Source organism: Geotrypetes seraphini, chromosome 2 (genome assembly GCF_902459505.1).
Source record: "Geotrypetes seraphini chromosome 2, aGeoSer1.1, whole genome shotgun sequence".
Taxonomy (NCBI): Eukaryota; Metazoa; Chordata; class Amphibia; order Gymnophiona; family Dermophiidae; genus Geotrypetes; species Geotrypetes seraphini.
Genome location: NC_047085.1, coordinates 447,082,902 through 447,098,026, shown reverse-complemented (window position 1 = coordinate 447,098,026; position 15,125 = coordinate 447,082,902).

Sequence of the window (15,125 nt, the reverse complement as noted above, 5' to 3'; positions counted from 1 at the left end):
TTTGAGCCACTTGGAGCTCCCCCTTGTATCCCAGGGTGCATCAGGAAGGGGAAGGCCCACCATTTTGCAGTGACGACCTGCGGAGCAGGGGGACTGGGCATCCCTCCTGGGGACTGGGCATCCCATCAAATTACAAGGTAGGGGAGAGGTTCGGGGTGTGTGTGGGGAGGGGGTTTCAGGGGGCAGGAGGCATCCTGTGGCAAGAGGGAGTGGGCATCCCTCCTGATGAATTTTTTTCAATGAAGGGGAGCGGAGAAGAGGAGGAAATGGCACAAGGGGGAGGGGTCCACTGGCAGGAGGGAGTGGGCATCCCTCCTGTGATTTTGGATGGCATGGGGGTTTTTATGGTGGCAGGAGGGAGTGGGCATCCATCCTGTCTCTGGGTGTGTTCCTGTTGTAGGGGCAGCCATCATCATTGGTGGGTTCATGGACCCGTGGTTGTCATCAAGGGGGTGCAGTGCCTCATCATTAGGGGGGTGACGCGACTCTTTTTTTTAATGGGGCAGATGTGCGTGTGTAACACACGCACAACATCTGTGCCCATTAAAGAAAAAAAAAGTATGGTATGCTATAAATATATTAATTTCAGGGCTGAACTAAGGGTAGTATAGGTAAGCAACTGGTCTTGACCAGTCGCTTTTTTCAGATCACTAAAAGCAATCACATTTTTTTGTGCATTGGGAAACCATCTTAGATCATCATTCGCTCTATTAGTTTACATGGCATTTTAATATTAATGACCTTATTTTCATGGTCAGATTGGAGAAAACCATGCGGTGAGCTTTTTTGTGCATTGTGTAGGCATATCCAATCGTCTCTAAACGGTTTAGTGACGATCACTGATTTTAGTGCATCTGAGTCTCAGTGGCAGCATTTCAATCATTCATAACCAATTATTCCTTTTGATTATGTTTCTGTTAAAATAATTTCTTTTGATCTATGATTAATACAGCTATCCATTGTATAAACAATAAAATAAACAGTAACATGGTAATATTTGAACAGTTTAATAAATTGTTCATTCCAATTATATCATTTTGCCATATCTGTACTGCTAATTTAAACTGTTTAATTAAGCATGAGATAATAAAAATAAATAGCTTGATTGAACAACTCCATTTGAGTAATCTGTAATGAATTTAGGTGTAATTTAAAAATAGAAAAGGAGAAGCTTATCTTATCAAAATCACATGGTTCTGTTTACAAAATTGGTTTATTCAGGTTCACGGTACTTATTTTAATGGAATGCCAATCAAAAGTGCCGTAATTGGTTTCAGACCCTCTCTGTCTCCAGGAGTATAAGGGTTTCTAGATTTTTATGTCTACTTAAGGCTCGAAAGCGACAGAAGAATTAATATCACAACATTTAGAATAGATCATGTTTATACTCGTAGTTTCCCAACCATTACCTTGAAGAACTGTGTGTAGCACTGGAACACCTACTACGTAAACCACTTAGTGGGGCAAGGAAAAATTAGGTTAATTGGGTTCACACTTCCTCTGCCAGGCATTAATTTCATCTTCGGCAAGAAGAAATTATTTTCTTCATTATAGGAGCTAGCTTCCAAATTATAAACTGAACCTATCTTTTTGTATCTAACTTGGGGCGTTTCATGAACTGCTTCCGTTATATATATATTTTTCTTTTGTTCTGAGCCTTTAATCAGTTTGCTCTCTAACTCTGGAGACGGTTGCTCTATGACACCCACCTGCAGGGAGGAGTCCTTAGCCATTATGAATGTTTCCTCTTGCTGATCTCATGCATGTTTTCTTTTTCTCTGCTATTTCAGTGCTACAGACAGTGATGAGCAAAATCCCCTTTCATGTTGGCTATGTTGGGATGACCCTGCTTACCTTTTAACCTCAACCTTTTCCCCCAAGCTTATATTGTTCTTGTACAGAGGTTTTATCAACTGGAAATCCCTCTGCAAATGTGTAATGGGTAACTGGGAAAGAGATTTCAATATTTTTTCCTTTCCCCAGGTCCCCTGCATTTCAGTCGTTTGGATAACGATCTTTACATAGAGAGCTACTCCTCCCTCCCTTTTGACCATCTCTGTCCTTCCTAAAAAGATTACCTTATATCCCAGTATGTTTGCATCCCATCCATGGGATTCACTGAACCATGTCTCATGTGATGGCAACAATATCCAGGTCTGCTTCTAACATCAGATCTCGCATTTCATGAACTTTGTTGCTTAGACTGTGGTCTTTACTTTCCAGCTATTTTTTTTTCAGTGGTAATCTCCTTTTTTGTATAGTTTTTTTTGTTTTGTTTCGCTTCCTGTTGCATTGCTAAGAAGTGAGTAGCTAATATTGTTTATGTTGCAATCTATGCTACCATCACATCTTGTCTTTTGCTGGGGGTGGCCTCTTTAATTGTCCTTCATACATACGCCACTGCACCGCAATTGTGAATGAGTAACCTTGAGACATTTCACAACATTCACAGACTTGTTTCAACATGCTTGCTACTTTTTTCATACTCAGAGAGCGTAATAGGGCAGAGTACGGTACTGGGGTTCAAGAAAAGATTGGACAATTTCCTGCTGGAAAAGGGGATAGAGGGGTATAGATAGATGATTACTGCACAGGTCCTGGACCTGTTGGGCCGCCGCGTGAGCGGACTGCTGGGCACGATGGACCTCAGGTCTGACCCAGCAGAGGCATTGTTTATGTTCTTATTTCACCCCTTGTAGAAATGGCATAGTGCTGGAATCTGCACCCAATTTTTGGCACAAGGACTTACACCAACTGAAACCTAGTGTAAATTCTGATGCGTAAATTAGGCACAGATCCCTCCCCCCAAGTTCTATATTACTGTTTGCATCTGTAGTCCATTTTCACTTATAATTGTATGCTGTTCTGTGCAGGTCACCCATCATGTCTTTTAAGAATGCTATTCTGTTATGATGGTTAACTTTATACAATCCTTTAACTCATAGTTATAAACATCCAAATCCAACAAAATACTATGAGAGATAATGTAAACTCTTAATAGCTTGGGATATTTTTCAACCAAAAGTCTCAGTTACACCCCCTCCTCCGCTGCATTAGATGTTTAGCTGGGAGTTTGGGTGGTAAATCCTCACCGGCTTTTTTGATCAAAACGCCGTACTTTTAGTGGTGAATTTTATAGGTCTTTAAATCATTTCATTTCAGGAATAAGCAATATAGAAAAACTGCTCTGAGCACAGGGACTTATAAAATTCACCACTAAAAGTACGGCGTTTTGATAAAAAAGCCGGTGAGGATTTACCACCCAAACTCCTAGCTAACCATCTAATGCAGCAAGGAAGGGGTGTAACTGAGGCTTTTGATTAAAAAATATTCTAAGCTATTAAGAGTTTACATTATCTCTCATAGTATTTTGTTGGATTTTAAGAATGCTGTGCACTAGGGAAAGTGATTGGGGCTTGCATACCACCTTTTTATAGTTTTGCAACCACACTCAAAGTGATTTATATACAAGTACTTCAAGCATTTTCCCTTTCCGTCCCAGCAGGCTCACAATCTATCTACTATACTTGGGGCAGTGAGGATTAAGTGACTTTTCCAGGGTCACAAGGAGCCGTGTGGGTTTTGAACCCACAACCTCAAGGTGCTGAGGCTGTAGCTCTAACCACTGCGCTACACTAGGTTTCCTAAGGTTTATTACATTGGTCTCAGTGGGATCACACAGAAAAAAAGATGGAAGGGGTGGTTGTGTATGTGTGAGAGAAAGAAAGAAGGAAGAAAGAACATTAAAGGACTGAGGGGCCAATTCAGAAAGCTAGAATGGGCAAAAGCACAGTTAACATTTTTGGTACTGGTCGTATGATGGAGAAAGGATTTCAGCATAGTAGTTAACTAGCATGGTAGACCTCCGCACATAGCATATTAAAATGTTTGAGAAGATAGCTATTAACTAAAATACAGCAATGAAGAGAGGCTTTAAAGTTATGACCCCCCTGACCAGAACTCTCTGTCCCAAAATAGCTTTTTACATCAGCCTCAAATCTCTGGTAGTCTAGTGGCCCCCCCCCTTTCTGCTAGATTAGAAACATGACAGCAGATAAAGGCCAAATGGCCCATCTGATCTGCCCATCCACAATAACAATTATCTCTTTCTCTCTCTTAGAGATTCACAGCCCAATCCAATCTCCCCAACTCCTGCTTTAAAAATAAAATTCTAAGTTGTAAAGCAGCATCGTCATCTCAAACTCAATCCCTGGAACCCCAAGCTCACCCCTTGGGGAATATCTTGAAGAGGCAGAAGTGATGCTCCTTTGCTCCTGCCATCTTAGAAAATTGCAGCACTTGACCCCACTCAATGGAGGCAAAGTCACTCTGCCAAATAATGATGATCACGTATTTAGTAGTCTAGGCCCAGCCTTCCAATAAGAGAAAATTGCATTATTTGACAGACTGACTCCCCACTAGGTGCATCCCATTTTCCAAGATGGCAGAGCTGGAAGCAGGAGCAAGTAGGCATTGTCTGGCGCTACCTCATTTAGAATACTGCGTACCGTTCTGGAGACAGCACTTTCAATAAACAGGATGGAATAGGTCCAGAGGGTGGCTACTAAAAGTGGTCTTTGTCATCAAAGCATATGGGGACAGATGCAATGATTTCAATATGTATACTTGAAATAAATATGAACTAATCTGCACACAGGTGATTATAACACACACCTTCTAAAAAGTGTGAGAGTATTATACTTAAAGATACTACAGGGGCCAGTGCAATGATTGAGAATTGAGCTGTATCAGTGGTGGGCTAAAATTGAGTTGACTCAGGGTTTGGGGAAGGGGGCTGCTGGACTATCAGGGATTTGGAGACTGATGCAGACTGCCAGTGACATTTAAATAAAATGCCCCCCTTCCTGTCAATGCATGAGCGGCCATTGTCTCACACACTGACAGGAAGGGGGACATTTTTCAATGAGCTGTGGAATACTGCGATGATTTTTTAAAAGCATTATTTTACATGCTGATTGAATACTGCATGCTGTGTATACATTTTTTGCAGAAAACACGTGTTTGAATCTACGCTGTCTGGTTCTAACATGTTAGTTTTTGCATTGACCCTTGAAAAAGGTAAGGAGAGGGAATAAGCAAGGACAATAGTGACAATCAGAGAAAAGGAAATGCTAACAAATCTCCAACAGACACCTCATCAAGCACCATATCAAAAATGACAAGCTTCTGAGAGTTTGTATGTGATACACAGCAAATGTAAATGCCAACATTTAAATCTGGTTTCTTGATCATACAGTATATGACCCTTCAGAAATACAAAGCGCATGTATAATCTGAAGGAATGTCCTGACCACACCTACTCTGCAGATGTTTATAAGCATGCACAGGGTAGACCACAGCAAAATACTGGCTTGGGAGATTTTTTTTCAATTCCAACCTATCCCTGCCCAGCCTAGCCTTTCTCTTCATTTTATCTCCCTTCTGGCAGCCTATCCTGTCCTGTGAAGGTACAAAAAAGACACAGGCTTCTGAATTAGTGAAGGGCTCAAGGTCCTGCATATTTGTTTCTATTTCCTCTTTGTTTCTTCAGGGACAGTGTAGTTTTCATGCACATGCCAACTCTCAGCAGCATTCAGCCCAACAGGATATGCTCATATGCCAATTTGCCCTGGAATGTACATCACGCCAGCCATATGTGAGAGAAGGGCCGTGTCTAAAATCACTACTTTCATGTATATTCCAATTGACATGGATAAGTCTGCTACGTACATGTATAAATGACGTGCAACTGTTCCAAAATCGCCTCCAAAATCATTGATATAATAAGCAACAGTTAACAGGGAAAGAGTATTGGACAAACTGAGTGTATATCAATGCCAACACAAACAAATTTGGAGGCAGAATTGCTTCGAATCTGCAATTAACCATGTAAATGTGTTTCGTGTTATCAGATCTCACTTTGTCAGAGCCCTGCTGCCTTTGTATGATTAGCATAAATGCAGGTGCAAACAGCATTTATGTACTTTGATAGGAAACAGTTGGAGACATCTCACCATGGGACACAACACATTCAGATTGTGTACATCTGTTCAAATTATGTATCCAAGCCCAGAGACATGAATGCAAGGATGGAAACATCTGTCCCGAGACCATTTGCCATACAACAGATGCTAACATCTTTATTTATGCAAAGAGTTTGTGTGATGAGCTGAGCAATGATGGGAAAAAAAGTTTGACAGAGATATTTCAGGTGTGGACAAGAGAATGGAAGCTAGCTGGTTTTACTTAGAGCAATAAAGGTCATAGAAACTGAAAACCAAGTATTTTTTCTCAAATGAATTTTTGCAGATATAACCAATCACTGGCGAATACTCATTTTGGTGCCTCAAATGTTAACATGTTTCTGGGTATATTGGACCTGCTGGCTCCAAAAATGGCATCAGTTTTCTCCTATCAGCTCTAGATTTTGAGATAAAGAACATGTGCTATATGCCACTCTTCTCTCTGTTCGCCCATTAAAAAATCAGGATATTTTAATGTAGTGTTTAAATTACTATCTTTTAAGCATGAAGGAAACATTAAAAATTAAAAGAAAAGTGTACAACATGAAAATCTACTTATTTCATACCAAAAGCACAAGTTTATGATACAAACTTTCCAGTCATTCGACACACAAGAAGCTCCTCTTGTAAGACTTCCGAAAGTGGGATCTGCCAGGACAGAACCGCATAAGATTCCATCAATAGTTTGCCATCATGCATGCATCTCATCTTCCTTGGTACCTGGCTTCCATTGTTTTTATGTCTTGGTGAAATATTTCACCCTGCTCTTCGCTTAAGTCACCAAGGTTCTCTGGAAAGCGATCTAAGTCATTGTGCAGATAATGGATTTTAACACTCACGTTATAGCCAAGCCTGTTGAAATGAAAGAGCATATCCTCTACTAATTGTGTGTAGATGTCTGTCTTCTTGTTGCCAAGAAAGTTTTTCACAACAAGAACAAATGAAGACCAGGCACATGATTCGATTTCATTCATTGATGCTATGAAATGTGGGTCATTTATAAGTTACCTGATCTGTGGACTATTGAAAATTCCAGCCTTCAATTTTTCCATGGTAAGTCCAGGTACCATAAGCCCTATGAGGTTCATAATCAAAAGAAAAATACATCTAAAAACCAACCGGTATTTGGACGACATAAGGGCCAGGTCGTCCAAGTACAGACAATTGAAAGCTGACCTTAGCTATGTCCAAACCCGCAACACGTCTATCTCAGGTCATACAAAATGGGGCGTTCTGTGGGCATGTTTATGGTTGACACGTACAAGTATGATAATGGAAACCAAAGCAGTTTCTCCTGTACATTCTAAAATCCGCCTACATTTAGACCTTCTTTCAAAGCGTATAAGCTGCTACCTAAAGTGTGTTTGAGCCACTAGCAATCCAGTACTGCTAGTCTGAATCTGCACAGGTGGGGAGATACATTGGCAGCGTTTGTGTACTCGTCCCTATCTCTATCTCTACATGACCTGGCCTGCTTCTTTTGTTCACCCATTTCTCTCCCCACATCTCACGGACACCTGTCACTGCCACATCCCTCCTACCTCACAACTGCATCTGCACATTTTTACCTGCCTTCCTACTTGCTTACCTTGCTCTCTGTAGCTGTGGTATGTCTTGTCAGTATCCTGTGGCAGGAGCTGCACAGTGACTGATGAGTTTCCCACCTGTCTTTGTCTTGGTGGTGGTGGCGGCTTACTGAGGACTGCTAGGATAGCAATTGCCTGTGCTTTGTTTGGTAGATGGTAGTGCACTGCACCTCTGTCTGAAATGGCTGAACTGAATGCACTGGTGGTAGCAGAGGTTGTGCTGCAGGAGGAAGAGAGGGATCATGAAGGGCCGCATCGGAGACACCACCGCAGGAGAGTCTTCAAGGCTCGTAGCAGTGTCTAGATACCAGTCTGATAAGGCCACTGTACTGGATATCTGTGTGCAGTTTAAACCCCTCCTGCAGGCACCCACACGTAGAAACCCCATACCTGTTTACCTCAAGGTCACTGCTTCCCTCACCTTCCTAGCCACTGGGAGCTTCCAGTCGGTCCTAGCAGCCAACACAGGACTCACCCAGCCTGCCATCTCAAAGTGCTCAAAAACTGATTCAGATGCCTTGAATGGTCAGGGGGCCAGTTGCTTTACCCACCTGAGAAGGTGGCTCAGATATTCATGGCCTGCTGCATGCATCATAACCTTGCTCTCAGAAAAAGGCAGCCACTCCCAGAGCCCCCACAGCAACACCATCAACAGCCACCAGATGTAGAGGAGTCTCCCCCCCTCCAATTCAAATAGCTGACCAGGGTGCATTCCAGGAGGGGGTCAGCACTAGGCAACATTTAATTCAAGCAAACTTCTGTGAACTGAACAGCTTATCCAAGGCAAATGACTTACAGTAAAGTTTCAGTGAAATTAACAGCTTTATTTGAACATGTTGTAATCACACCAAATGCACACACCCCCCCCCAACACAAGTTAGCAATAGCAGAATAAAAATAGTCTAACTGTCTGACTTTTTGGAGTGAGAAATATATTTATTTTAATTCTTATGGGTCTGTATTTTTGAGACAGGTACATTGATACTATCCAGCTTGAAGGTGTTATCACCATTTTTCTGTTCTTGCTCCTCCTTTCCTCATGGAGAATTAGTTAGGGTGGAATTATCCATTTTTTAAATGACCCTGAAGGATGGGATTAAGGGGAACAGCAGTACAGTATTCTCCTTTAATTTATGTGTACCCCAGATGATGTGGAGATAACTGAAACACCTGACCCTTGAAAGTAATCCTGGATACTGTGAAGCAGGACTACCCTAACAAAATAGCCTTTTATTCTGTTACGTCCCTTCTGGATTCCATACACTAGGCAACATAGCAAGGGAGGGACAGAAGAACCTGCCCTCAAACTCAACGTCCCAAAAAATGGCATCAGAATGCGCTGCCACAACTCAGTAAAACCGGGCAACAGTATGAAGAGAGGACCAAGAAACTGCCTTGCAAATTTCATCAGGATGAATCATGTGAGATGTCCCCCAAGACACAGCCACACTTCTCGTCGAATGCTGTAAATGAGATTGGAGGCTGCTTGCCGCGGGTGACGGAAGTCGTGGAAATAGCCATTTTAATCCATTCAATGATTGAGGACTTGGACACTGGCGTACTGCAGTGAGGCGCAGCAGTGAGAACAAAAGGGTGATCAAACAGCCTGAACTCAATTGTCCTTTCCAAATAAAGAGCAAGACCCTCCGGACATCCAAATTGCGGAAGATCTGATCTGTGAACTCTGACCTGTGGGATGAAATATTGGCAACTTAACTTGGAAAGCTGAGACCACCTGCGGCAAGAAGGCAGGTACAGTATGGACAAAAACACCAGCGTCTAAAACACAGAGAAAGGGTTTCTGCACAAAAGAGCAGAAACTCCAAAATATACCGTGCTGAGACAACGGTGACCAGAAAAACCATCTTTCAAAGGGTGCCTCACCAAGGCCTTGTAAAATGTTAAGATTCCAAGAAGGGAAAAGAAGATGCAAAGGAGGACGAAGACGAAGCACCCCCCTGATATATCTGGTCACATCTGAAAGAGCAGTAAACACTCCTCAAAAATTGCATGTGGCTGGTCTTGCTCCCTCAAATAAATGTTGGAATTGTAAATCGTTATCAGGTACCTTGCTACATATGGTATTTGAATGTTCCTCATTAAAACGATTTTGGACAGATGTCTGGTCCATTTTCCAATTAATATTCCAATTACATTCTGATTTATCTTCAGATATCATAATACTAAAATCAGAGGCTCTAAAACATGCAAGGCCTCTAACTAGAACTTTCAGGGAGGCCACTGCCAGACTTCTGTCTAAGCCAGGACTACCTAACTGGGAGCCTTCTTAATCTCCACTCGATTCCTGGCACCCAACTATGAGAAAGCCATAGTAGAGGGAACTTTGAGCGCAAGAGTCGAGAAAACTACCTCCAAATAACTGCTCATCAAGGCTGAGCGCTCAAGTCATGCCGTAAGAACAAAATGCTGAGGGTTCTTCATGGACACCAGTCTCTGACTGAACAAATATTAAACAAAAGGGAACCGGAGCATCTTGTCCCGCTAAAGACTTATGAGAACCGCATATCACGGGCGGCAAGGCCAATCCAGATTCACTAGAGACACCAGGCTGGGATGCTTGGCTGTCTGGCGGAAGACCCGACCAACCATCATACAGAAACTCATGAGCCAGCTAGGGCTAAACCAAGGCATCCGGCCGTAGCTTTCACACTGTTTTTCAATTGAAAAGGCGCCCGGCCTTCGAGATCTCTGCCGAAATCAACAAGACACTCTGGAGCAAACCCCAGCTCTTGTAAGAGCATATGGAACGGCTCCTGTGAGAGGAATCATACTTCTGAGACCAGGAACTATCGTCCAAGGAACACTGCCAGAACACAGTCGACTTCAGCCCCATGGGCCACCAAGAAAAACAGAAGCTCTTCCACCAGAGGAACACCGCCGAGCTTTCTGGTCCAAGAGAGAGAGCATCAGAGCACCCTCATGAAGTGCATATGTCACCGCCGTGGCATTGAAGAAATAATAATAATAACTTTATTTACATATACTGCAATACCACAAGCAGTTCAAAGCGGTTTACAGAGGAAGAGACTGTATACAGAAAGCATTACAAAAAAACTTACACCGCTGGTCTTTCTGATGGGGCTGGAGAGCGAGTAGCACCATCCAAATTTCTTCTACCCAGAACATTTGGCAGGCAGAGATAGAGTATGCTGACACCTTTGCCAAAACTCTCATGAGGTCATACAATGCATCTGCCATATAATCTGTCCCAACCATCAGAAGTTGAGAAGGGGGATCCACTGCTTCATTCTCTAGGGTGCACAGTTGAGAGAGGTGCATGCCAGAAAAGACATCGCCAAAACAGCCTTGATAACTAAAGTTTCCTGAGGACCACATCCACCCAGTGGTCCTGCATGTCCTTTAACACAACACCACTCTCACTGGGAAGAGACGTACGTTTAGTCACTTGCGCCACCAAAGAATCCACCCAAAAGCTGCTGACACTCCTATGCCACAGGATATAAGCAAGACATAGCCCTAACAATTTTCAGAAGCCCTGCGGAGAGTCAAACTCTTCGAAGACCAAAATACTCATATCAGAGTGCAAGGAAAGGGTAGCTCACTGGGAGAGCACACCACAGAGCCAGGAGGAACAAGTGGCTGGCTGAGTGACTAAATTAAATTCCTGCAATGACTCAGAAATAAGGTCCGGCAGAGCCGCAAACTTAAATAATCGCAGGAAAGTAGAATCATGCACAGAATCTAAGACCCTAGAAGAATCCGCAGATCCAGTGCACAACCCCTGATCTCCCACTCCAGGAAATGCTGTACCTGCAAATAAGGGATCAGTCAGTGAAATATCAGGATCTGGATCCCCCAGATCAAGATCAGATAGTGCAAAAGTCGCAGCAGACTGAAGTGAGGCTGTGCCAAAAAGGCACCACACCACTAAGATGCTGCAAAGGCGGATTGAGACTGTTCACGGGAGAACACTTGTTTTGAAACTCTGACCACAAAAATTTCATAAATTTAGAAAAAAAAGTGTCCGGCTCTTGGAGCAGAAAGTCACCCTTAGATGACTTGCATTTGTTTCTTAGGTAGCGGAGGGTCCACAGCCTGGCTGACAGAAGTACCAGCTGTGATAAGCCCCAAAAGCAACGACGGCCATCCTGCTGGGCTAGCTGAGCATTTGGTCACCTGTTTCAAGGATGCTCTAAAAGTCCTATATTTGCACAATCCTGGCAAGAGTCCACAAGAACAGTCTAAGGACTCCATCACAGCAGGTTTCCAGGCAAAATTTGTAGTTTTGAAGAATAAGGGAACTTTAGAAAAAAAAATTACTAAAAATCAAAGATGGCCGCCTTTAAAAAATTAAAGCCCATATCACCATATTTTTTCACACTTCTCAAACTGTAAAAATGGCAATTTTAGGATTTTTAAGGAGGGGGAAAGCAGGCGAACATCTAGAAACACTCAAACCCCTCTTTTCCACCTCAACCGATGTCTCTCACAGGCTGCTAGCCTGTGTACTCACTGTGACCTGAGAGGATCTGTGCTGCAGCCTGCTTTCAGCTCTCTCACGGTAGTTGGATGAGAAATTTAACTGCCTCAATGCTGGGAATGCTTCTACAATGCTGATCTTTGGGCTGCCAGTCAGACTCCAATGTTTAACTACACTTCCACCCCTGCAGACCAACGGATGCGCACCGGGGCGGAGGAGCGACGATGCAGCCGACACCCTACGAGACACCGCCGAGCCTCCTAAGGGCGCCTAACAGCCTGTGTTCGACTTCTGATTAACAGTAGGTGAGACCACTTCAGGGATGGCCCTGAGCTCTAGAGAAAACTATGTAGGTTAGTGCTGCCCGATTCACGATTCGAATCGGTTCACCGATTCACTTCGGATGAATCGATTCGAATCGGTTCAAAACAAAAAAAAAACACGGCTTCCTGATTCGCCTGACCCTCCCCCCTCGCCCCCTAAAACAGGAGTGGCAGCTGCCGCACCTGCTTTAGAAGGCGAGGGGGGAGGGTCAGTCGGGAAGTGCTGCTGTCGGCTACTCCCCCCCCTGGCATCCGGCTCCCACCCCCTCGGCCTTCCGCTTCCCCCCCTCCTCTGACGTCAGAGAAGGGGCAGGACCGCGATGGAGGACCCATCTCCGAAGCGGTACTAAGATCGCTAACACCACGATCTTGTTTGCAGGCTGTTCTGGCTGGAAGGTAAACAGTGTGGGGAGGCCAGGGGAGGAAGCGGAAGGCCAGGGGAGTGGAAGCCGGACTCCGGGGGTGTGGAGAGTGAGCAGTCCTTCGGGGTGGGACAGGCAGGCAGGCCTTCAAAGGGGGGTGGAGAGGCCTTCAGGGGTGGGATAGGCCTTCAGGGGGGGAGGCAGGCCTTCAAAGGGGGGAAAGGCCTTTAGGGGGGACAGGCAGGCCTTCAGGGGTGGGATAGGCTTTCAAGGGGGGATAGGCTTTCAAGGGGGGATAGGCCATCAAAGGGGGGGACAGGTCTTCAAGGGGGGACAGGCCTTTAGGGGGGACAGGCAGGGGGGATAGGCTTTCAAGGGGGGATAGGCCTTCAAGGGGGGGGACAAGCCTTCAAGGGGGGGAGGCAGGCCTTCAAAGGGGGACAGGTCTTCAAGGGGGGGACAAGCCTTCAAAGGGGGGACAGACCTTCAAGGGGGGACAGACCTTCAGAGGAGGGGGCCCTGGTATAGAAGTACACGGAGGGAGGGAAGGGGGGTTCAAAGAAATGTGCATATGCTGGACTTTGGGGAGGAAGAAATGGGTCTGAAAATAGAGGAGAGGGAGCGAGGGAGAGAGATGATGGACAATGGGATTTAGGGAGAGAAGTTGGACGCAAGGAATGGTGTGGAGGGGTGATAGAGATACTGGATAGGAGGGCAGTTGGGAAAAGAAAGGGAGAGATGGTGGACCCTGGAGTGTTGGGGAAGGAAGGAGAGATGAAAGGTAGTTAAGAAAAGGTGGATCTGTGGAGGGAGACGAAAAAAAAGGAAAGATGCCAGACCTCCTGGGGAGGGAAGAAAAATGGAAGGGGAGGACAGAGATGGAAGATGGATGGTTAGCAGGGAGAAAGAAGAAAGAAGGAGACCCTGGCAAGCAAGTTATCAGAGCCTGAGACCAACAAAATTTGAATAATGACCAGACAATAAAAGGTAGAAAAACTAATTTTATTTTCTGTTTTGTGATTACAATATGTCAGATTTGAAATGTGTATCCTGCCAGAGCTGGTGTTAGACCGCAAACGCGAGCTAGGATTTAACAGAGAGAGGAAAAGTCTTTTTTGTTTGTTTATTTTGTTTATACCACAGTGCCAGTGTGGTTAGGAGAAGGCAAAGAGGGTGAAGAGGCTGTAAAATAAACCCACCAGGGTGTTTGAAAAAAAACAAAACACCCAATTGGGCAGGAAAATCGAATCGAATTGAAAAACCAATTCAATAGGCTGAATCGAATCGAATCAAATCGAAATTTTTTTTCCTGAATCGGGCAGCACTAATCCTGACACATCCTGTGTTTCTGACGGGGGAGGAGTGCAGGGAATGGATGTTTCCTATCTTATAGGTGGTGAAGGGTGCTAAATCCAGATAGATACAGCCCTTCCTGGTGTCAGAATTGCAAGATCCTGACACATCCTGCAGGATCCTGGCAAGTCCTGTGCTTTTGATGGGGAAGGAGTGCAGGGAATGGATGTTTCCTGCCTTATAGGTTGTGAAGGGTACTGAATCCAGATAGATGTAGACTTTCCTTGTGTCATTATTGCAAGATCCTGACACATCCTTCAGAATCCTGTACTTTTGATGGGGAAGGAGTGCAGGGAATGGATATTTCCTGCCTTATAGGTGGTGAAGGGTGCTGAATCCAGGGGTATACAATTCTTGCTAGGGTCAGAATTGCAGGATCCTTTTGATGGGAGTGTAAGGAATGGATGTTTCCTGCCATATAGGTGGTAAAGGATGCTGAATCCAGATAGATACAGCCCTTCCTGGTGTCAGAAATGCAGGATCCTGACACATCCTGCAGGATCCTGGAAGGCCCTGTGCTTCTGATGGGGAAGGAGTGCAGGGAATGGATGTTTCTTGCCTTATAGGTGGTGAAGGGTGCTGAATCCATGGGGATACAGCCCTTCCTGGGTCAGAATTGCAGGATCCTGCTGGATCCTGGATATCCTCCAGGATTCTCCACATCCTTCAGGATCTTGGCAGGTCCTCTGCTTTTGATAGGGAAGGAGTGCACGGAATGGATGTTTCCTCACTTATAGGTTGTGAAAGATGCAGAATCCAGGTGTATACAGCCCTTTTTGGGAGATCCTTCTGGATACTGGCAGATCCAGTGGTTTTGATGGGGAAGAAGTACAGAATATGGATATTCCCTGCCACTGTACCCCTCATCCCTTCACTTCACTTTGTCTACTATTTATTTTGCTTCTTTCTGGAACATATTCTATGCCTCTTTAAGTCCCCCACAATCACTCCTTGCAGCAGCTTCCACTATCTTACCAACCATTTAGGTCTGCTACTTGCACCAACTGTTTTGACTC